Source organism: Crocodylus porosus, unplaced genomic scaffold, assembly GCF_001723895.1.
Source record: "Crocodylus porosus isolate Cpor-Errol unplaced genomic scaffold, CroPor_comp1, whole genome shotgun sequence".
NCBI classification, from domain to species: Eukaryota; Metazoa; Chordata; order Crocodylia; family Crocodylidae; genus Crocodylus; species Crocodylus porosus.
The window spans coordinates 16,066,511-16,086,912 of NW_017728924.1; the positions used below are offsets into that span (position 1 = coordinate 16,066,511).

General features: G+C 42.0%; 1 long non-coding RNA gene across 1 annotated transcript in view; it reads right to left on the reverse strand.

The window, feature by feature from the left end:
* Positions 1 to 20,402, reverse strand: part of LOC109313711 — a 101,565-nt gene that overhangs the window by 39,569 nt on the left and 41,594 nt on the right. The window contains exon 2 of the long non-coding RNA XR_002102126.1: positions 773 to 869. This is a non-coding gene — a long non-coding RNA (uncharacterized LOC109313711). The remainder of the gene's footprint in view (positions 1 to 772; positions 870 to 20,402) is intronic.

The following is a 20,402-nucleotide window of genomic DNA, read 5'->3' on the forward strand; positions in this document are numbered from 1 at the left end:
CAGGAAGACTATATCCACTGCTACCCCTGCATCTAATGATCTGGTGATCTGATCGTAAAAGGCCACCGGGTTGGTCTGACAGGACCCGCCACTGATGAACCACATGACAGTTTAAAGCATAATACAAACTATCCACAAAGTTGTTCCACATTTAATATAGAAAAATATCTTTCTGTCTGGTTTGCCATTTTATTGCACCATAAATTGGCTAAATGCCTGGCATGTTACAGGTGCAATGGTACAACATGGTACATTTTAATTGTGCCACAAATGTAACATCTTCCAGAGCTCTTCCTCTTGCTCTTCTCCATTGTACCAATATCAGCCCCACATGGATGAGGACTGAGTCCCTAGGTTTTCCATTCATTTGCCACCTCTCCACATGGGTCTGTGGTATGAAGGGCAGAAGCAGTTGAAAGGGTTAATAGCTGCACTACAGTAGACTGGTGTTAAATCTAATGCTGGTGTGTAGTTTAATTAGGAAGCAGGTGCACATAAACAGAAAATACAGAGAGCATGGAAAGTGGATTAATGCAGAAAACAGAAGTGTAACTACAGAACTCTTGCATCTGCATTTGCCTGTGCTACAATTTTTTTTCCAGCAAAATTCTGCCTAGTATCCCTTAAAGATAGGAGAATAAGCATATATATGTAGGGGGAAAAAAAAAATCAGAAAAGGGCACCAAGAATGTAAACAGAAGGGAATAAAAATAGCCGTACAGCTCAAATTACTCCACACCAAAACAATAAGAACAGTAAAGTTTTCCATTACCTTGCACAGAATATAGCAGTCCCGCTCTGAGCCCTCCACAGCCTCAGGCCCAGCTGTTCTCTTGTCTTCTTCTTGGGTATTGGTTAAGTTGCACATTCTGCAAACACACACAAAAATGGCATGTATCATTTATAACCAAATGAATAATTTATTTGGGAACTGCCCAGTGAGAGAGGTACTATTATATCTAATAAATCAAAGGCATGCCATTTACTGGTTAGAGGTGGCACAAGTCAGGGCCACAGGGTTCTACCTCAAACTCTGACCCTAGGGTAGCCACTGACATCTCCAGGATACAGGCCATCCCCTTGGTGAGGGGCAAGACCACTGCCCCCCTTGGCTAATCACCAGTGAGAGGTGGGGTGACTGGGCCCCTTGGCCAATCAGAGCCAAGGGGCAGGGCCACCACAGAAAAGGCTCCCTTCTCCATTTCTTCCTGGCTGGCTTAAAACCCTGCTCCTCCTGGCTGTGCACTGCCCTACCTCTAGGCACAGCCAAGAGAACTGCAAGGACAAATCACTGCCATGTATTTCTACCAATAAACTGAAAAACAAGACTTTTTTCAGTCCAGGCCTCATTCAGGAATGGAGGGGGACGTACGGTTTAAAAACAGGACAGTCTGATATAAAATAGGACCAATGGCCACTCTATCTGACCATGATTCATTATCCTAACAAGAATCACTTAGGGCACCTATACATGTGCAGCGAGGTGGAGCAGACTCACTTAACTGAATCAGTTGGAGCATGGTAATTACTGCACTCCAGCAGACTCCAGCATCATGTGTATCAGCGTCCCTGGGCTCAAAAATGGCAACAGGGGCGCTTTAACTAGAGTTAGTTCAAGCAGCTCCATTTTTTAAAAGTCCTGAACACCTAGTAATGTTTATAACTAATACATAGTTCAATGAGCTTTAGATAGAGCATTGAGTTTTAGTTAAAGTGCCCCCGCTGCCAATTTTCAGTCTGGGGACACTGATACATGTGACACTCGGAGCGCTTTAATTAGAGTGGCTCCAAGAGCCGCTCTCATTAAAGTGCTCCTGCCCCCCACAAACATGTGTATAAACACCCTTAGGGTCTGACTCCCATTATCACTGTAGAACAAGCGTATGGACACTATGGCTGGCTTCAGAAGACAGAGAACAGTATATGCCAGTATGATCAGAATAGTTCCTTATTTGCTAGTAAATATGGGCTAAGAAACCATCCATATAAAAATACTATGAGGAGTTAGTGAATAATGTAAAGAGCTGTGAATCCTTTTTTATATGCAGAATCCATGAATTTCAAACAGTGGATGCCTTGGCACCTAAATAAGCAGTCCCATTTTTAAAAAGTTCTGAACACCTTGTGACCCCACTGATGCCACTAGGAACTGTTTTATGAAAAATTGGCCATTTATATAGCTGTCTAAATAGAAACTTGACTATTTACAGCTGGCTCCCAATTTTGAAAGCTGTGGCCTCAGACAATAAAATTCTGACATTTGGTTTACAGATCCCAAGAACAGGAAATGGGGCAACATGGATCAGCAAATTGCAGAGGGATTACAACATAATGCTGGTATAAATGGCATAAGCCAAACCCATGTTTGGTAACCTTTCATGTAGTGAATGTGTGCAAGGCTGGGTCTTAAACCAAGAAATGCTAAAAGGAAAATTCCAGCCAGTGATTTGGTTTAGGATTTCAGAAGGAATTGTCCTGCCATATGATCTGCCAAAATGATGAAAGAAAATTCCATAAACAACTCTGGGAGGGAGAGAATGTAAGGGGGAGAGAATAGACAGAAAGAGGAAAAATGGGAAAAAGAAAAGCAGGGGGGAGATCTCCTCTGTTGGACTGTGATACATTGACATAATTAGGGATGTTGAAATTTTGTGTTTGATCTTGGAAATCCTAGTAAATAAACAGCAGATCCAGGCCATGTCCCATAGCATTACTCTGGTCGAACTCCCATACGGGCCTAATTTATGTAAAGTCAAGGGGAATTTTCCTTCAGTAAGAACTTCAAGATACAGGCTCCAGAACAGGATACTGAATGTCTGGGACATCTTCTGTGGTAACCATTAACAACAGAATTTAAAAGGCCTATTACAAATCTTTAGCAATGACTGGCTTGCAATATGGACAAGATAAGACAGTTCAATGACTTCAATTAAAAAGTATATTTAAATCCAGCCAAATCAGCATTAATATTTGTAGTTTTGACACAGACTTCGGACAAACTCCATACTCTATTACCACAGTAATTCTGAGGTGAATCCATTGACATCGATGAACTGTCATTGCTCAGGAATTACTGTGATAAAGAACCAAATCAGTCCTTAGTTTTCCTCCCTACAAATAGCCACTCTGAAAATACTAATCAAATCACCAACAGCAGAGGTTCTCAGATAGACTAGTCCTTAATGAAGACCATAGTTCAACTTCCATTTTGCACGTGACCATGACTAGGGACAGTAGTTACACGTAAACTGGTTTAAGTGATCAGAAACTGGTTTAAACATGTAACAGAACAGCAGCTCAGGGCACAAACTAGTTTCAAAATGGCTGAAACTGGTTTAAGATCAACCTGGTTGAATGTAATATCAGATTTGACTGACTGAGGTCAAACCAGTTTATGGAAATGCTGTCCCAGGCCCCTTCCTGATTTAAGTTAAATCAGAGTCCCCCAACACCCCAGCATGCTTTGCAGCCCTAGGCTGGGATGTGCTCTCTGCTCCAGAGAGCAGGGCTGGCCCTGCCCCTCTGCTCTCAAGGCCGGGGGGCATGGCAAAAAGCCAGCTGGCATGGCCACCTAAGGCAAATGGGGCAGAGAGGGGGTTTAGTCCCCTCTCCCTCTCCTTTCCCACTGAAGGACCCCAGCAGGGGTCTGCCAGCCCCAGCTGCTGCCTCCATTGCTCACCCCCATGCAACCCCAGCCAGGCAGACCCAGCTGGGGTCCTTCAAGGAGAAAGGGGAATAAACCTTCTCCCTTTCCCTTAGGGGACCACGCCGGTTGGAGTCTGGCTGGGGAGCGCAAGCCTCTTCCTGGTGGCGGGGCTGAGAGAGGAGTGTGCTGTGGATGGGAGTGGGGCTGGCAGAGCTGCCGCAGCCGGTGTAGGGTGAGTGGTGGCAGCGGCAGGGTTAGGAGGGTGGCTATGAGGGCTAAGGTGAATTTTTGGGTAGCTGTGGCCCCCCAAACTCTTCCTAGCACAGCCGCCACTTAGCCCCTCATAGCCACCCCTCCCACCACTGCTGTTTGCCCCAGCTCAATCCCGCAGCCCCAACCCCAGGCAAGATGAGCAGCTGATGGAGCCAGGCCAGGCCGCAGGGACAGGGTCCTTCCCAGCTGGCTGGGGCTCCAGTTGCTATGTTGAATTAAGGTTAAATTGTCATAGCCTCTATGACAAAGATTCTCAGCTACAGCACCCTGGAGTGCTGTAAGATCCTTTTTCAAGAGCTGCTACTCACTATGAGCACCATTATATGTGCAAACTCCTGCACATGATTCACAAAATAAACCCGGAAATTTTAAATAGGACTTTCTAGTGTCAAAAACATTCTGACCCATTGCGTTCTTTCCAAGTTCTCTGCAACAAAGAAATTGCTGTATTATTTTTCCAGAGTCAAAAAATGAGAGAAATCTAAGAGCTGGCATTTTCTGAGGGATACTGTGAATCAAGAGAAGATGAGAAGAAACGGTCCTACAGACAGCTTTCTGATGACCACCAGCCAGTACCAAACAGACCACAGAGAGCAGAGCAAAAACCACAGCTTGAAGCAAATCATTTATGCCAGTAAATTATGCTACTTTCAGAAAAAAAAAAAATGAAGAAACCCTTAGCTGCCATACATTGTGCTGACCCCTTGCATGTCCATTTCTTAATGTCCACATCATGCTATACCTACATTTTCATTTATTTTCTTTTGCAAAAAGCACATTCAAATAGGAAGCAATGTGAAGGTCAGATTTGTTCTGTAAAAATCCAAAAGCCCTTCTGTGGCACAATTAAAAGGAGGACTGTGTGAAGCCCCAGTGGCAATGATATATAGATAAACATCTGCATTCCTTGCATACCACATTCATTTTTGCTTCAAGAAGGACTTCACACTTCCAGTGCTGTGCAAACTGTATGTGTTCCCTCTCTCCTTCTCCCTCTCTCTTCCCCCATCCATTTGGCATCAGGTCTCCATTTGATAATTTGATTTTGCATTATAAAAAGCCATGATTGATTGTACAATGCTTTCTTTAGACGTGTCAATTTATGTAATGAGCAAAGATTTAAGTTAATCTGAAATATCTTATTAGTTGATTTTTTACCTGATGAAAAAATATTCAGTTCAAGTTGCATTGGCTAGATCTTGAACTATTTTATGCACTGTCTATTTAAAAAATAAATCAAGCTTGAATTACATTCCAAGGCACAGGATCTTCTTGCCTATACAAACGTAAGTATTTAATTTGGCTTCCCCTGTTTATGTTAGTTTGTTTTAGTTGCTCTGTGTCTTATTCAACCACAAGAATGCAGCATAATTGGACTTATTCAGTACTGTGTGTCTTTGGCTGCCTTTTGCTTCCCAGAAAAAAATTAGTTTTTAAAATAAGAGCTAAAAGTGTTTTTTGTACTTTAGTTGTGAAACTAAAAACTACACAAACAATCAAAAGAAATGTCATGCTGTGAGCCTGTGAAGACAAGCACTGATTTACAAAATGAAGTAATTGTAGCACTGGGGAAGGGAACGTGAAGAGTAAAGTCTGCAATCTGTCCCAAGAGGAGCCCATGCCTTGGACTAACAATGGCATCTACTGGTTGCTGTACATGAGATAAGGTGAGCTGCGTCCCATTTCAGGGAAGCTTCCTTCTAACCTCCAAGAAACACACTGGTATTGGAAACTTGTTTCAACTCCCGCTGCAGTCAACAGGACAATTCTCACTGACTCTAAAAGGAGCTGGGTCAGGAACGGTTTGCTATCTTACTTCACTGCACCAACATGCATCACTTCCCGTCTAGAGCAACCAGCAGAATCAGTCTCCACGTATTGTTCAATCTTTGGCTCTTCTACAGGCACTGTCCACAAGATATGTCAATAAGGACTAACTAGAGTTTGCTGGAAGTGTTTTGAAGTGTATAGAAAGCAAGACTGGACAGAAACTCCCTACGCATTTCACTTTGGGCTCCAGGCCTCCAAGGCTGGGGATTTTGACGGAGACATACCAGACATACATATCCTGCTGGGATAAAAACCAAGACGTTCCAAGTTGGAGGGTTTTGCCCCTCCACTTAGGGACAGACCAATTGCCATATTTGGTATCAAGAATAAATTTCACCCCACCATCAAATTGGTAAAGACTATAGGAGAGTGGAGTGGTTTGCCTTCCTCTGTAGTGGGAGCCATGGCCCTCTTCCTTGGATTTCTCCAGAGCAGTTTAAAAACCCTTCCAGGAGCAGGACACTGACAGACCTCATCACCCAGTTTTACCTGTGGCAGGTTAGGGTGCTTTGTGATGTCTTGACCATATTCCATGTACTTGTGTAACAGTGTTGATTGTGCAGTTTTAGGAATAGGTTAGACAAGGACTTATATGGAATTATTTGGATAGGGATGACCTTGCCTCAAGCAGGGGTTTGAACGAGAGTCCCTTCTAGCTCTACTTTTCTTTGATTCTAAATACAGGCATAATCTTGCTCTCTTTGAAGTCAAAGACAAAACTTCCTATGACTTGAATAGCAACAGGCTCTAGCCCATAATTACCCCCATCTGATGCCCTAATTATGTGACCAATTTAGTTTTTTAAATGAAAAATATTTTGGAATAATGCAGGTATTCTAAAAAGCAGCCGGTGCTGGTAGGGCTTAAGTGCCAGGTTGCCTCCTGGAACAAACCACAGACTTCAACAGTGCCATTCCCATTTGCACCATCTTAGAATCTGGCCCTTATGATTTAACTTAATTTAGAATGGCTAAACATTTTTTTTTAATTTAATGAAACAAGTTTGTCTTTGTGCCAATTCTTAGTCTGCTGAGCTGCAGCCCAAAGTATAGTTTTATGGCCAAATAATAAATCCATAAAATAAAAGCCTCTAATGGAAATACTGACACAACTTTAAGCATACTCATGAGCACACATTGCTGTCATTAAAGTATATAATCCAAAGGCAATAGCTTCTGAGCACTTATTTTCCTTATTTTGGAGGGGGGAGTATGTTCTTAGGCTGCTAAAAACAAATAAAAAGTGAGATTTAAAAAGAAAAGAAAAAAAACATAGAGCCATGGATTGTCAGCTCCAGCCAGCTTGGCGGGTGCTTAACGGACTATATACTGCGAGGTCAAGTTACAAAGTAATTGCTTTATTCTCTCAACAAACAACAATGGAATGAGAAAGATAATGAATACACTCCTGTAACGCTGCCTTCCTGAGCATAAACATTCTGATTGCCTCCATGTTGTTTATTACAGTGCGAGTCCTCACTCTTCAAATATGTTTGTTACTATGGGCCTCACTCGACTCTTGCCTAAACCAAATTTCAGGTAACAATACAGACTTCGGGGGGGGGGGGGTTTGTGTCCCAGATTTCCACTGGCAGAGGGCCCCTGGGGCGGGCGGGCTTAGGGAGGAACAGGTGGGGCAGTGAGGAATACACACTGGCACCCAGCAGAGATTCCAAAGAAGAGAAATAGCCTCAAGTAAGGGATGGGAGGTGCCAGGGGAGGGGCCAGAGAAACCATGTGTACCTGGCCCTGGCTTTACAGAGATCCTAGAAGATATCCATGGACCATGCAGCAAACACAGCAGTTTATTCCTTAAGATGGGGAGCCTATATTGAGCTGAGATAAGATGATAAGACCTTGGAGAGGATGCTCTACTGGGATTAAGTTGCTCTTTGAATCACACCAACTGAAGGGGACTTAGAGCTGCCCAAAAACAGCAACGAGAGATTTCCCAACCAAAGGAAGTTCCTCTGGCACCATGGTTAGTATAGCCGGTTCTTCATTATTGCCCTCTTATGCAGGTGGCATTTCGGACAGATCATCAGCAGTAGTCATTCATTTTCTGGACATCTTTGTTTCAGGTGACTAACAAAGGTGTCATATAGCGGACCCGAAATACTAGTTACTACTTTGAAAATAGTGAGTTCCTTGATTTAACATAAATTCTGTCCTCCCCTCCCCACCCCCATTTAAAAACCTTCACTGATGTCAACAGAGTTGCATGTAAATTGTGCATCATTAATTTTGCAACTGGACAAATATTTGAACTAGAACGTTTAATGAGTCTCCAGATTAGCAAATTTAGAACACCTGGGTGTTCATGAGCTCTGTAAGCAGATGCATCAGAAACATATCTGAATCGATATTCACTTCCAGTCTGAGTGCCCCTATGCTACATGCTGTGTTGGGTTAGAGTAAGGAACACTAAAAAAAACAGCCACAAAAATTAGACAGACTGCCTTGTGAGATAAAACAGAAAACAACATGTCCACTCAGAAGCAAGCCAAGGCAATAATTTCTCACAAATTTTATAACCAAACAGTTCTAAGCAACATGAGTTTCAATAATTTGCCTGGTAACTATGGACAGCTGTACACAGACTTTACAAATGCCATCTAGTGGGGGGAAAGGCAAATAAACTGATTGTGGATTATTCTTTATGTACAAAAAAGAGTGAATGGGGAAACAAGTCAGTTTCACAATCTATTTATTTGGTTGTTGCATATTAAAAAAGGTAAGGTCTCTGAAGCATTTATGCTAAACCAAAAGCGAATGGGAAATATGGAGGTGTATGACTGTAACAATAACTGACAAAACAATCAAATTAGAAACTGTTTTATATGTGCTGTTTCTGGAATCCTACAACTGCAGACCCACTGATGTACTTCAAAGCTACCACATTTAAACTCCAAGCATTTAGATGCTTAGGGAAATGGAGGTTGCTATCCTCTTAACCTCTTATACAATGCTGCCCTCTAGCAACCAAAACAAGGCATAGAAAATTTAACTTTCTCTGAAAGCAGATTTAGCAACTCATTTCCTTTCACATTATTTTCTTTGGTTTTATGTTTAGGACCCCCCATCTCATAGTTCTTACTCAGCCAAATTTCTCTCTTACTGATTTTTTTTGTGGGCAAGGAGAGACTGTGGGACAGTAACCTTAATATTTAGCTAATCACTTGTAATGGTAAAAGTTAAAACCTGTTTAGGTGCAAAGAGAACTTCTGCTTACAGAGGATGTGATTCTTTCTTCCTTGTGTCTCCAGAACTGCCAATTACATTTTTTTTGGTTATGTTAACAACTTTTTAATTGTACATTTTGGGCCAGACTTACCAGCCCCCTCCAACAGTTTCATACCAATTGGGTGACTAAACCAAGTTGATGGCTGCTTATTGAAGGAGACCAAAGCTATCAGTATATACTGTACTGGTAACCCTTGCCACAAACCAATCCTTTGCTCATCTGTGCAAACTACCCAGTACCCCACTGTATTGGAACTAGTCAGTTGTGAGAGGGGTTCACGTAGGGAAGAGTCTTGTGACTGTATCTAGCACTGGGTTTACAGAGTCCTTTCCAAGGTTATGACCTCATGTCTGATGCCCTTTCTGGAAAGATGCAACTATGCAGTCCAGTCATCCTAAGTCTCACAAACAATGTCTGAGGCCCCACAAGCCACCCTCTCACTTTCCAACACCGCCACGAAGGCACATGTGGGCACATTCAATTTATAATGCAACTCACTTGAGGACTGGAGTGGCAAAAAATCATAAAAAAACAAAATTAAAAGTAAAAACAAGCAAGTTAAGCACCAGACCAGGAAAAGCAGCCCCATGACAGAAAGAAAGGTATGAGTTTACCTTCAGCAATTTGGCTCTGTCAGCCAGTACTCCTATCAAACATCTTGAACAGCAGCAACCCCACCATGATGCTAAGATCTGAGCCAGCAAAGCACTTCAGTACATATCTCATTCTAAACCTATGCATAGTCCCACAGAAATCAGAAAGCCAATTCATCATTAAGCACATATTTATAAGGTTTACTGGACTGATTCTGTGAAATGAAACTAGAATTCTGATCTATAATTTGGAAAAAAGTTCTTCATTTGGAAAATCTTGTTCTGATTAGAATGATCCCAAACGGGATCCAGAACTAAACTTCCCTAAAATTCAGCGGTGTTCATATCCATTGTTTGTTCCAGTATGCTGGCATCTCACCAGCACCTCCAAGGTCTGATGAGATAAGGTCCAATATAGGAGGCGGAAATACAGCAATCCAAAGGGAAATTCCAGCAGAATAACCAGATGACAAGGCGACATGAGAAAAATGTCTTTCACAAGAAAAAGAAAGTTGCTCATCCCATGAATAGCAAGAGGTATCTCTAGTGTGGCAGCTGAAATTAAACATACATGGAGATTAAAAAAACAAAGAGCTGGCTCCTATAAATAGAAAAATATATAAATGAGGCACTGGTCCTGCTGACCAAGATGAAATAACAACATGACGCATGAAGGTTGAGAGAGACAAATAAATATTCTGGATGCATAGTTTAAGTGGTGACAAGCAGAGCTAAATAAGAATCTTCTACATAAAAGCCCATTTCAAAGAAAGTGCTTTGGAGGCCATTGAGCTAAGAGGTTTCTTGGGTCACCTGAAAGCCAGAGCTGCTTCTTGCAATATTGTGACAGTGGAGTAAAGGGAGGGCCAGAAAAACGTATAGTGTGTTGCCTTAGGATACTTAAGACCGGATACTCTGCTGTGGCCAAATCCTTTCAGTAAAGCATAAGTGGGGCATGAGAAGGACAGTTTGGGTTCCTTGACCCTCTTCTTGGCCTGGCAATGGCCCCTAAAGGACTGCGCACCATCTCAGGATAGACAAAAGGCATGCTGCTTTCCCATGGTGCCACACCCTTGACATGGCTCCTGCATGACAACTACAGGAAAGCAACACAGAATTCCTTTCTGATGTAGGAAACCTCAGCAGGGGGGAGGCAGGTGGATGCTTCTGCTTTTACAGTGCCTAGGCAGGGCAGCAAACCTGGTCTTTAACCTTAAAATACATGCGTGGGAAGAAGGTAACACAAGAGTGAAAATCACCATTTCGAAAATGTATGAACTGGTTGGAAGCTCAGAGGAAGAATGCGAATGCCAGCCAATTCTTGCAGATGCTATATAAATGGCTGTTATATTCATTCACCATCTGGACATTCAGTTTACATTAGATTGCAACAGACCTTATGCTGAGAACTACAGGTAACCTTGAAGCAGTTCTATTAATTTTTTCCCTACAAATTAAAACATTGAAATGATTCATTAGCACCACCATTGAAAAGTATTGTTCAGAAGCAGAAAGATGTACTGCATCGAACAAAGCAGCATTCTAAAACCTGTGTTTGAACAGAATTCCTTTTGTAATTCTACTCATAACACATCGCACAGATTTGATACTACGCTGAATCTTTTTTAAATTCTACGTTTTAATTTCTTCTTCTTCTTTTTTTTTTTTTTTTTACTAACTGGCAAGGCCTTTTTATTTTCCTTGTCTTAATATTATTAGCCACCTATACTTAAAAGAAATGCCTGGCTTCCAAAGGTGTAACAGATATACTCACTAGAAGACTAGCGTTAGACCACTAGAGACACATACTGGTTAATATTCCAGTGTGTTGTACAGACAGTTGACCATACAGCAAATCCTTTGATTCTACAGTCCTTAGACAAAATCTCCATTGCAGTCAGTGTACTTATTCACTAAACCAACTTCTGCTCTAGTTATGAAAGCACAAATCTAGAATGACACTTTTTTTTCTCATTTAGGTGGTCGGAAACTGATCTATATACAGAACAGAAGGTCAGAGCACATAGACTGGTTTAAAAATGGTGGATCCCAGTCTAACATAGACCAGGACTGATGCAGTATTAGAGTTAACCACTTTAAGCTAAACCAGTCTATTGAACTTCAGTACCAGATCCCCTTCTGACTCAACTTACAGGTTGCTGTCCGCTGGCATCACAGGCGCTTTTGGGGCCTCGCTGGCCCTCCCCTTGCAGGGCGAGAAGCTAGCACTTGCCAGGTGCTTGAATGTAATGGGCTATCACAGACCCAACCAGCACAGACACAGTTGCAGGGGAGGGGGACTTGTGCCAGACAGCAGGGACATGAGCGCTCCATACAAGCAAGGATTGGGCCCCTTGCACCCTGGGACCAGCAGCAGCTGGCAAGATGTGCTGTGCAGCTCAGACGGCTTGCGCCAGGCAGTGGGGACACAAGCGCTACATGGAAGGAAGGACTGGGCCCTGCTGCCTGGCGCAAGCCTCTTGAGTTGCCTGGTGTGTCTTGCCAGAGCTTGGCACCAGCGGCAGCCATCAAGACACACTGGGGAGCCCAAGAGGCTTGTGCCAGGCAGCGGGTACACGAGCACTCTGTGGAAGGAAGGATTAGGCCCTGCCGTCCAACGCAAGCCTCTTAGGCTTACTGGCGCATCTTGCCAGCTGCCACTGTTGCCAAGCTCCAGTGAGATGTTCCTGGCAGTCTGGGAGGCTTGCACCAAGTAATGGGGACATGAATGCTCCATGGAAGGAAGGACTGGGACCTGGGAACCCAATCCTTCCTTCTATGGAGCTGGGCCATCCCTGACTGGGTGTCAGGCACAGGCTCCCAACCCCCTGCTGTCACCACGGGCTATCCTCTGCACCTAGCCCTAGACTTCCAGGAAAGCTCCAAAGGAGGTCACCACGGCATGCCTGGCAGTGGCAAGGAAGGTTGTACCATGGTGAACCCACCCTGGGGCTCTCCTGGAAGTCTAGGGCTAGGCACAGGGGAGTGTCCATGGTGTCAGCAGGGGGCTGGGGGCATATGCCCGGCAGCCCATCAGGGATGGTCCCCACTCAGCTACCCTCGGCAGTCTCTAGCAGACTGGGAGGTATGCAGGACTGCCCCCCACACTGGCCTCAGCCAGTGCAGGTATCTGCTTGCCCTCCTAGCCCTACCCCAAGGGCAAATTTGTGGTCCATTCACTCTTGATCCAATCTATGCACTTTAGAGAAATCCACATTGATTCTGCCTCAGAGTTTTTGAATGTCCATACTTAGCCTTACAGCCAGTTGAGCTATGGTGATTTACATCTATATAAGACACCTGAATCTAAACTGCTGTGTTCAGGTTTTTCTCTAACATTTAACAGATCTTAATTTCTTTATAATGGAATTGGAAGTAGTCAGGATTAGCCCCTACCTTTTTTCAATTTATACAACTATACACACAATATTGCACAAATGTACTGTTGGGTTTCTCCCAAGTCTTTGCAGCACAGACATTATTATCGTTTTGATGACTGCAGATAGAAATCTCTTACCACACTGTCTTTACTTGTTAAAGCAGCCCCAAATTGCTCAGTCCAAGCAGATGTAGAATATATCAAATTAGTACCTTTAGGCAATTGCTATAATAAGATGTTTCATTATAAGCTCAGAGGAGCAAACTATATCCTTGACACATCCAACTCACAGGCATTACTGAAGCAATTGATTTCTTGGCATCTCAGGCAGGGATCACCAGAGAAAATTTCTGGAACTAGTCATTAGCCAGATATAGCAGAGCAGAGCTAGAGTTTTTGAAACAGATCCAATATGGGTTGTGGAAGATTGTGGTGACATTTCCAGAAGAATTCAAGGCTTTGGAGGGGAAAGGGGATTGTTTTTTTCCTGTGGGATCCTTAGCTTTTTTTTCTTTTTAGTGGATTGCAGAGGAATTGTTATAGGACCTCACAGAATTCATAAGTCAATTCCCTATAGGAAATCAAATAAGTTTTACCACAGGTTTCTATAGCACTGTCAGTTGCTGTCAGTACACGAAGCTTTACAAAAATTAAGCTCAATGTGTTAGGATAGATGAGTCTAAACTTTAAGAAAAGACAAAATGCAGAACAATGGCCCAGGACTTGGACGGTGTAGCATGTGATGAGAAGTTATGTGGAACTGGTTGGGAAAGGTTGAAGGTTGGGAGTTGAAGCAAGAGAGAGGATGTTCCAGATTTGGGGGACAGAAAAAAAAGGCTGAAAACCAAAAAGGAGAGAGCAGAAGACAAAAGGATTGAAAAGCGAATAACACATTGGAGAAAAGCAAAGAAAGCAAAAACAGAATTACTGGCAGAAACAAGATTTTATTTAGAAGCCAGTGAAGACAGCCTAGAACCAGAGCCATAAGCTACTTCAAGTCTGTATGAATTATGTCATGAATTTGCACAGTTCTAAAATGTTGTATTCTTCAGGCACATTCGAGATCGAGGAAATGGCCATCAGTTAAATTTGTAGCTAGGAACTTCCACACACAACCTAGTTCAATAACACTGTTGTACTAATATACCCTATAGAGCTCAGTTTGCTCAGTATTAGCAACACCAGAGTCTCTCAGTGGAAAGAGATGTCAAGTTCAGTTAGAGGGCCTCAACTTACAACCCTAACATATGCACTGGGTTATTGAAGGAAAAGCGCATAGAGATATATGGCTTGAAAGACATATATCCCTAAGCACTCTTCCTTGCTTTTTTTAACACGCCCAGTCAGCATCTGGGGCAGTTGCCCCATCCCTCCCACTGCCCTGCCAGTTATGCCATGGTTACCATGGACCAAAAACATGTGCTCTCAAGGCATACTGAATACTGAAATGCAGACTGTAATGTGCATGACAATTTTGAGCATATATGATTTATCGAGAATACCTTATCTTGTGGGCCCATCTCCTAGAAAAGATTTGTTAAGACAGGTAAAGACAAATTGTAACCGATGGGAATGTTCTTTTGGGTGGGATAAGAACAAAGAGAATTTGGATACTTCCTTATACCTAGAGGGACCAAAGATGAGACTATGAATTAGTTTATATTTGGTGCATATTTAGGCAAAAGCAAAGTTAATGGAGATTCAAGTAAAGACTGAATAAAAAAATTAGGATTTAACCTCACCTGTTCAGTAGACAGTTTGATATTAAATATCCTCAAAGATGTGTAGCAGCAGCATAATCACACACAATAGACCCCTCTCTGCAGATACCTAGCATCATAAACTCTGTAAGAGTGCTTCATTGTAAAAATGACAAATACATTTTTATACCTCCCGCTTTATGCCAAACTATCCATCTGTTCTTCACTACATTTTGCAGCATTTTTTCATCTTACTTTTGTCCTAAGCTATTTATAGGTTAAAAAACCCAAACCAAACCTTATTTCTCATAAATACTTTATTTTCTAGTCCTTCTAGCATGACAGTATTAATTGAGATTCAGGTTTTGCATGCTTAGTTTCCAATTGCTCAAGATCTGGTGATGCTTTTTTGGGGTTGCATAAACCACTCCTTTATAATGAGACCTTGAATTAATCAGCTTATTTGAGGCACAGAGTTCTCACTTTTTTAAATATACAGTATCTCTGTTAACACAACCACTAGTAGTCTTTCCTGACTGTTACTGTACCAATTGTTTCCTTGTACTTTACCTTCTGTCTTGAAGGTAGCCACCACTAGCCACCATTATTTACTGCTTTGAACTTGTAATAACTTCTAAAAACACACTCACAAAAATCTTTACATTACTGTTTGCTGCCACAATGACTGGAGCAGAGACATGGATTTGACTGAAGTCACATTTCTGAGCTGGCCTTGAAACACCTGGGATAATGCATTCAGTTATTGGATTCACACTGGTACTTCCTGCCTTTTGTTTGAGGACAAATGCTGCAGAACATGACTGAGACGTGATTATTTGTTCACCAATGGTGAATATAGCTCAGTGCTCCATCACTTCCAATACTCTGCATTTCCTAATGACCAGCAGAATATTGGTATACAGTATTGGTATACATGAAAACACCAAAATCTTGGTATAAAAAATCCCATAAATAGCACATGACTGCTTATTTCAGAGATTGTCTGCTGCCTCAGTTTCTAGCCTGATGCTTGAGATTGGTGGGGTTGGAATTGCTAACTGGCTTTCTCCACTGAGCATGACTTTTGGCATGCTCTCTGCCTGAAAACAGGGCACCAACACCAGGAGCAGCACTATTCTGATCGCAGTACGAGGCTCGACCTTGCATCAAATTTCTGTTGTGCTAGGTGCAAACACATAGTAAAGTTCACCTGTGGCTTTGCCGGAGCCATAAACAAAAGGCAAAACACAGCTGAAATCTGCCTAATTCCTACTTGTTCCAGATGCAGGTGGGAAATGAGAAACTGGGAGCAAGAGTAACTTGTGCCAACCCTCTCCCTGCTACTTAGGGGACACATCTACATGTGAAATTAATGCAATTCAATAAACTCTGGCATGTACACACTTGCCCAGGACCACAATATGTTGAGCTGGGTTAAAGCAGCCCCAGCTGGAGGGGGACCTGGGGAGTCAGCATGTCAGCCCGGGGCTGCTCCAACCCAACTCAGTGCTACGGAGGGGCTGGATGAGGCACAAGGATGCTCTAGTTCGGGGCTAGAGGGCAAACAGCCCCTGCACTGAAGTACGCTGGTGCCCCAGCTAGCCGGATCAATGTCTCCATGTGCAATGCTGTGCATAAAAAAACTCCATATAACTTAGTATTTATACATACTCCCCTGCTGCGGAGTTTACTAGTTTCCAGTGGCCATGTAGGCGCTGAGACATTTACTGAAGAGGTAATTGGGCAATTTTGCAGGAAACATCTCATGCAGACGCTCCCAGGGAATACCTTTCCTTCCCAGTCCTGCAATGAAGATGGAGGTCAAGGCTCCTTCCACTCCTGTCCTTGTCTGCTCATCTGTACCAGAGACCTTTTAGCCCTATAGAAACTATTCTTCTTTCCCTTACCTCTGTGTCGCTACTGGTAATGTGGGCAGCCCATATAGGGGAGAAAAAGGGAACACCACAGAGTCAGTATGTGACAACTTTTCTAGCAGAAAGAAAAACATTTTAATCTTCTTATCTGAGGTAGGAAGGAGGGACAGTTTTTTAGACGGATGAATTTTCTGGAGCATCAGGATTTAGGAACTTTACTGTCTTTTTTGGATACATAGGATTCAAGAAACCATGCTTTATCACAAAAATACTTTTCCTAGAATTGAAACCTATGTATTTCCCTGAGAGAGTTTCAAATTAAAATGCAAGTCTCTACACAGAAAGTGAGACCTGGACTGCATTCTTCAGTTTGGGCAGATGGAGGTTTCTACTCCCAACAGTCTGGCACCAAAGGAAGTCTTACATAGTCTGTTTCCCCTCTCCATTAACAATCTTCCTGCCCTCAGTTTCTGTCTTCTCCAGCCTCCTTGCAGTTCTTTTTTTTTCTTCCTACTCCGTTTATCCCAGGTCCTACACCCAATCCATTTCCACCCAACTCCTTAAGAAAAACTCATCTAAGTTTGATTTAGAACCTGGCTTTGAAATTCAAGACACCAGAATAATACAGAAAAGGACTTGTCCATCCTTCATTTTTAAACTGCTCATAGTTAGGAGAAAACTCCCTTTGCAGGGTTTTATCCATTATTGTTTATTCATATTATATTGAGGGACTGATTATTCTATTCCAGTTTCCTATGACACAGGACTGCTCCATATGAAATATTTTGTATTTTTTTATTCAGCAATGTTTTAAATGTCCAAGGCAACAGGACTTCTTTCACAGTCAGTTTCAGCCTAATAGAGGCCATAATCTGCATCATAAATACGTACGTTCGACTCTGTAACATAAATTCATAAATTACCCCTATAATAATAAATAATTTTTAACCTATTATATAAATTTAATCCTCAAATTATATTCCTCAGATTACCTCAAATTACGTTCTTGTATTCAAATCTCAGTCTCTTGTTGGCATTTACACTAAGATATTCAATAGTCTAAAATGGTTACAATCTACAGCTGGCACTGGCTTTACAATTTAGGGTTAGTTTAGCCTCTTTGAATCAACCTTGAGAAAGCTAACATTTCCAAAAGTTAAAAATAGATATTTCCCAAGACCTCTGGCCAGTACCACTTTGTTTCAGAGATTTAATATTTAGACAGCAGGATGTTGCTGTAACTTACTGTGACTGAATCACAGGGGAGAGTTGGGAAGAATGTTTTTGGTCATCTATGCATCTTTCCTCTCCCTCTGTTTGAGGACCAAATTTTCTCTTATACAGATATCTTAAGGGTTAACTAACATGGATTTGAGTAGGGGAAATCAGAGGTCAGGTCATGTTCTGACACTGGTGAACTTGCAAGTTGCTCCTTAACCATGTGGTTTCATCCCAGGTTCTTCCTGCCAGCAATTTCTCACTTTAATCATACACCCACAGCAACCCAGATCTTTAAATTCAGCAATTCTTTCTCAGGTTTCAGCAAGTCATTGGCAGCCTGAGTTATTTTTGGGACATTTTCTCTACTGCAGATGCAGCTTAAGAAAACGCAGGGAGCATGCTAAAGACCTGCAGCTATTTGCCTTGTACAATTTGTTCATTTCTCTTTATTTCTCTGTTTTCCTGCACTGATCACTTAAAGGACAATCTCTCTTGCAAACAAAATCCCCGGAGCCTGATTAGAGGGACTGAAGGCTCCCAGACACGGCTTGCCTGCCAGCCACAGCACGGTAAGGACATGGACACTTTTGGCTAACCTTGCATTGCAGTTTTTTAAGCTTTGCTGAACGTTTATTTGTGTCCATCGCTTCCAAATCAACACTGCTGGCATGGCAGGCAGTCTCCAGCTTCTGGTCTCCATTTTCATTCCCTAAAATCTTCAGCACTTGTAAGTAACACATTTATACTCACTGTCTCTTTGTGTGTTCTAGAAATCAATGACTGACACTGATTTGTTCAGTTTCTTTTTTCCATTCTATTTATGCACGTTTTGGAGATCTGTAATTTTTCACCCTGCTTGAATTGTGGATATTTCTATTGCCTGGGTGTCCCTATATTAGAAAGAATGTCAGTCTTATTATTTAGCTCAGTAAATTATTCAAATCTGGGACCTGCTTTATGTATACTGTAAATAGAACTGTTATAAAAAAGGAGCTGCTCTAGCTGATTTCCAGTTACATACATTGCTTTCTTGTCTTGTACACAGGCTTTGCAATAATATTTTAAAGCTGCTATACATCAGTGTGAACACTACAAAGATACACCAAGTGTACAACTAAAAGCAGCAGACCTATTTATACCAAAAATAAATAGGTTTTTATCATGCAGTTCTCTTCCATATCTTCACAGAAATGCATGCTCTGCAAGGATGTACAGCATGTACAGTTTTACTGAAACAGTGATGAAAATACTTAAGTATGCTTGGGGACTTCTTATATATATGAACTACCCCAGGAAGGGGAACATTTTCTATTTATGATTCATTTAAAAACCAAATGCTCTAGCTAGTCAACGGAAACGGGGTCCCCCCCCCTTTTTTTTTACCCCATCTGAGGCTTTCTGGAAAAACTGGAATTTTTAAAAAATATCCTTTAATGGTTGGTGATATCATGATTACAAAAAGAAAGAGAAAATTGTTCAGGGCTTAATTTAGAGCATCCAAACATTTGACTGCAGCTCAGTGTCTGTTGTCCAATTAAGAGAGACATTTTGGAAAACTTGCCATTGCATTGGAGGTAAGGGGGGCCTTCAAACAGAATAAGTAATCAACTGCTCTCTGTATCTACTGTCAGGAGGAAACAAGAGCATAATGTACAAATGCAGCCCCATATGGGATATAAAATGCTTAGACATTCAAAACGCTCAGACATTACAGTCTGCAGTGGAAACAGAAGTTAGCAATGCCTTCTCAAACAGTCGGAGGGGGCTGTTCCTCCTTCACCTGCCACTTTTTTGGTAAGGTAGAAATTCATTTTCTTTTTTTTTTTAAACTAGAAAATGCTCGGTGAATCGTCTACTACAAGAGGGCAGATTTGAAGGGTAACAAGAAATAACTGGACATATCTATGGGAGTACAGGCTGGTGCAGTGGACCAGCACATTCAGCAACAAAACAAAAGGCTTTCAACAAGCAGGATTTTTATTCAAGGCTTTGTTCTTGGGCACTGGTGAGCCTGAGTTATGTGAATGAGGGCATAAATGGTGGATACACAAAGAACCAAACACAAAAAATGAACCACCCAGGACACTTTGGACTATAGCTCAGCACACTAGGGGCTTAAGCCAAAGTCTGCGGAAGTCAATTTTAAAAACTCCCACTGATTTTAACAGACTTTGGAACAGATCCTGGGGTGGCATATTTGCCTCTTCTGAAGTGTCCTCTCCCTTTTGCTCCCAGTGTATATTTCATTTCCTATATTCCCTCTGAATTTGTGATTGGCTGTTAAGGCTTAATTCACTTCTTATCCTATTAACTTCACTGACAGTCAATGGAACTTAACTGGCATAAAACTAAAGAAAGATCAAACTTGTTCCTTTACTCTCTGACCCAGTTGTGTTACTTCATCTGGAAGATTTGAGCGAGGAGAGAACTAGCATCCTGCTGGCTGGAAGTCTTGCCAGGCTTCTGCACCTTTTCACAGAAACCAAAACAGAAAGAAAGAAAGAGATATAGGTGGCTGCATGTTGAACAACTATTGCTAAAAAAGCTAGCAAAGAAATTGGGGTTTCTTGTTACTAAAGGACTGCCTATGTATCATTAGAGTTATAGTGCAAACAGGTCTGACCAGACCCTCTCTCTCCTCTC